Source organism: the organism of the source record quoted next, unplaced genomic scaffold, assembly GCF_019419815.1.
Source record: "Pyrus x bretschneideri cultivar Hongxiangsu unplaced genomic scaffold, Pyrus_bretschneideri_v1 Contig80, whole genome shotgun sequence".
Lineage (NCBI taxonomy): Eukaryota > Viridiplantae > Streptophyta > Magnoliopsida > Rosales > Rosaceae > Pyrus > Pyrus x bretschneideri.
In genome coordinates, this window is record NW_025999821.1 from 1,741,783 (window position 1) to 1,746,430 (window position 4,648).

Consider the following 4,648-nt stretch of genomic DNA (forward strand, 5'->3'; position numbering starts at 1 on the left):
CTACTTCTGCACCTTTCACATTAAAAAAATAAAATAAAAAGACCGAATTCGTATGTAATGGCTTTGCCATGAACGATTCCGCCTTAACGTCGCATTTCCCAAATTGAATGCGACATGATATTATTAGAGACAGATTGCATAAGTAGGAACCCATTTTATATAAGTCGTTCTTTGTATCTTGTAACTAATTTTTTAACAATTTTATCTCAAAAATAGTAAAATGGAAGGGTGTTATATATGAAAACTAGGTATGGGAGGAAATTTTCGCCCCGGATTGAAGTAACAAAACCTCCACACACAAATAATAAGACCTCTAATACCAAAGGATTGGTGTGGTGTTAAGTTCATATACTATGGAAGGGTATGAGACTAACACATGTGTGGTGTTAGCCAAAAGGCCTTTGATGTCTAAGTCACAAAGACGGTAAGAAGTAATAAGGCTGTGGTAAGAGCTTTTTTATTATCAAAATAAACTAGTTGGCTTTGGCTATCTATAGAGAATTGAGGAGTTAAACTGGATGTCGAGGTTCATTAAACTTTTTAGCAAAGTGTTACCTAGTCTACACACCGATGGAGGAATATTCCTTTAAGATTCTTGAAATATGATTTAGAGAGTCTTGCCTGCTAAAAGAATGATAGGTAGGCTTATTGGATATTGGGATAATCTGCGTAGGTCATGTGGCGATCAACTTGAACTGTTGACGATGAATTGGGTCTGAGTGCTTGTTGATTGTGGGCTTCTAGGCCTTCATAGAGAATGTGGCATGTTAATCCATTAGGGTTTGACAAACGGTCTACATATTTTGTCAAGAGTAGAGTAGTCATATTTGATAAGTTGTACACGTGACATATTTTTCAATGGTCAATATATTTTATATTCCCACACATATTATTCAGTAAATTAAAAATATTCAAAAAATATGTGTAGAATATATAAATTCTACATGTATTAGATTGGTACGTTGTATTAGTAAATTTCGAGGATAAAACGTGAAAAGATTACATATGTACATACATATATAATAGCTTTAATATGTGTAATTTTTGGACTCATTTCCAAAAAATACACAAGAGAAATAAGTAATATGCAAATTTACTAACATGCGCTGAGTAAAAATAAAAAGTCAACTCACTTAATGGTATGTTAAAGCTCAAGATTGTAAGGTTAACAAACTTAATTTAACAACATAAGATGGGCTTACAAGATGGGTTGAAGTTAAATGGACTCAAACATGTAAGTGGTTCAACCTCAAAACAGGGTATATCCACTGGTATTGCTGTCAATGTATATTGATTTCAAAGCTAAATAGCGATCAGCTAATATATTCACTTTGTTCTCTCTAATTTGTGTGACGACCCATCCCAAATAAATACATATTTTATCCTCGAATGTGTGAAAATGATGATTATGCCCTCGTTGGCTGGGTGATGTGGATGTACGTATATAGTTTTAAATTATTTTTCCACTGACATGATTAAATTGTACTCGATGTCATGAGAGCGTTGACGTGAGCTAGGCTCAAATTGGAGTTATAACGAGAAAGTTACAAATATATAGGTTCATAAATGGGTAAATTTTGGACTAATTATATGGGCTCCTATTCTTTTGGGCCCAATCAGATCATATTATTTTCTTTTGTTGCCCAATCCCGTAACACACACACGTACAAGCTCACCTTCTCCTTCTGATGCGAGAATTATACGCACACAAATTAAACCCTCTTTTTGTCAATTGTAGTATAAGTATAAGTAGGGATCGTTCTGGACCGGGGATTAGGAGGGATTGTTAATCACTTGGATTTGACTCAAAAACGTAAAAACACAAACTAAAACACTATACTAAACTCGAAGAATTCAAAACTAAAAATAAGAAAGATTAAGACTAAGACTTAAACGAAATATGGGGGGATTGACTTTGGACGAATTTAAACTAAAATGGATAGATTGTAAAGAAAACAAATTGTAAATATGAAATTGACGAAATGGAATGAATGGATGCTAGCCAAGGGGTTCATCTCCACACATGTTACACTTGCATAATAAAAAGATTTCTAATTACATTTCAATAAACCATGAATTCTCAACGCCCCGGGTTAATTAGGTCCGCTTAAATTAACCGTCAAGTTTTCCTTAAGTTAATGAATTGGATGATTGCATACGACAACCCAAAGCATTCCTCACAAGTTCCCTACATGAATTGCATAATAGAGATACAAGCAAGAATCATTAAGCATCATGAAAACTATAAGTGTTGACGAGGCATTCGTTACTATGATTGCATGAAACTTATGCCAAGAATTTGTTTAACGCGATTGTTTATAAGCAACCTCCACTACTTGTGAATATAAGTTCATAACTATTACGTGAAACTCACTTATATTCTAGCGTCAAATTCATGCATGAAAATTAAGCGTGCACTCTCAATAAACATACATAAATAGGTTATCAATCAAATAGTTAAACAAATTGAATTCACAACTTATGAAACGTAATTAGAAGTACTCAAATCATAATGCAAGCATAAACATATATTTCGAATCACCCCCTAGCTAAAGGGGAGTTTAGTTCCTCATACGTACAAGACAAAGAGAATTGAATTTAAACATTGAAATCGAGGAAAGGAAAGCACCTAAAAATTCCAACAACTCAAACTTGAATTGTATGAACGTTTAAGCACTCTTCTCCTCCTCTTTGTTGCGGCACAAGGTCTAAGCACGGGTTTTGGGATGTGTTTGTATGTGGAATGGATTGGAAATGGAGAAGATGGAGAAGGGGAAGTGTTTGTGTATTACAATGGAAAATGAGATGATTTGGTGAATGGAATGAATGGGTATTTATAGGAAGAGAATGGGTGTTAATGGATGTTTGTTTAAGGTATTTGGTGGATGGGAAAAGGTGTGGATGGTGGGAATTATGGTGGATGGATGGTTTAGTGGATGTAATTTAGGGTTTATTTAGGTGAGTGTGGATGCATGGTTTAGTGGATGTAAAGGATAATGGGATGGTGTGGAATTAAAAGCTAAAAAAAATGGGATAATGGGCATTTAAGTGTGAATGGAATGGTGGGATGCACTAATGGAAATTATGGAATGGAATGGTGGGATGCACTAATTAGGAGGAAGAATTAGGGTGAAGGGCTTAATGCATGGATTTGGGCCAATTAGGGTGAAGGGCTTAATGCATGGATTTGGGCCTAAAATGCCCCCCCTTGCATGGCAAGGGAAGGAACTTGGGCTAAAGCCCACGGCATTGGTTGGAATTTGGGCTAGGGCATTCGTTTTGTGTCCTAAAGCGCCTACAAGGACTTCAAAGTGGCTAGAAAATACGGACGTTTAAGATTTAGGAAAGGTTACCAAAACGGGAAACTTAGGGTTAACTTTCCTAAAATAGGAAACCTTGTTTGAGTAGGATTCCTCGTTTTGGTAAGAATTCATCGTTGGAGTAGGAATTCGTCGTTTCTTCAAGTCTTCAACTCATTCATTCCTCTTTCGCTCCAAAAAGCTCCACTTTGCATCTTCTTGCACACTTTGGCCTTATAATCTGAAAATACACAAAAGTGGCCTTAAACACTGAAATAGATAAGTAAACACAACATAAATGCACGAGAACAAGCTAATTAAGTCGCATGAATATGCTCCTATCAAATTCCCCCACACTTAACTTTTGCTAGTCCTCGAGCAAAACAAAACAACTACAGTAAACAAAACGCAACAAAACAAACAAAACATAACCTAAACCTTCCAACGTTTGCCTCAGGGATTTCCAATGAAACATGACATGTCTAAGATCATTACACACATAGCTTTTAGTCTTCTTTCCCCTCAAGCACATACTTACTCATAGTCACCATTCACTAGTTCGCATTTAATCAATTAAAACACATTTTGAATGTAGTAACATGCCTTAGAGAATTCCCTCAATTCCTCACTAGTTATGCTCTCTATTTTCACTCAGATTTTCTGACTACACACCCTACACTAGTTATATGTGAGAAGATTGATGTAAACATGAAAGACTAGTACTCATATACGTTATACAAAGAAAGCAATTTCGGGAGTAATTAAACGTGTATGGATATGATCTCATGAATGGGATGCTACTACTTAGATGCGAGAACCAGTGACACCATATGCTCATACCAAATTCAAACTCCACATTTGAAATGCACAACACTCAAGATAGAAGTCAAGGGTTGTAACGGGGCTTGGGGTTTTGGCTAACAAGGGAAGGTAAGGAATAACAAACGTTCTTTAAGCAATAATAAGTAAAGTAATGAAATTAAGACCTAGAATTCCCTTAGAATGCAGAAATCAACTTTTAAACAAATAGGGGAGATTCAAACAACTCTTAGGGCCTAATTCATTGTTTTGGGCCCTTACTTCAACAACCAATACTTTTCAACTATTTTCAACTCTTTTTCCATTTTTTTCTTTTCTTTTTCTTTCTTTTCTTTTTTTTTTTTTTTTTTTTTTTTTTTTTTTTTTTTTCTTACCGTGCCTATGGCACAAAAACTCACATGAATACACTTTCCCCCACACTTATTTTCTGCAACACATTAATCAAAAGGAATTCCTTGCTTACTATGCTTCAAGAACAAGGGTAAGGATGGTCCTAATCTAGGCTAGGTGAGGATAATGCGGGTTAACAA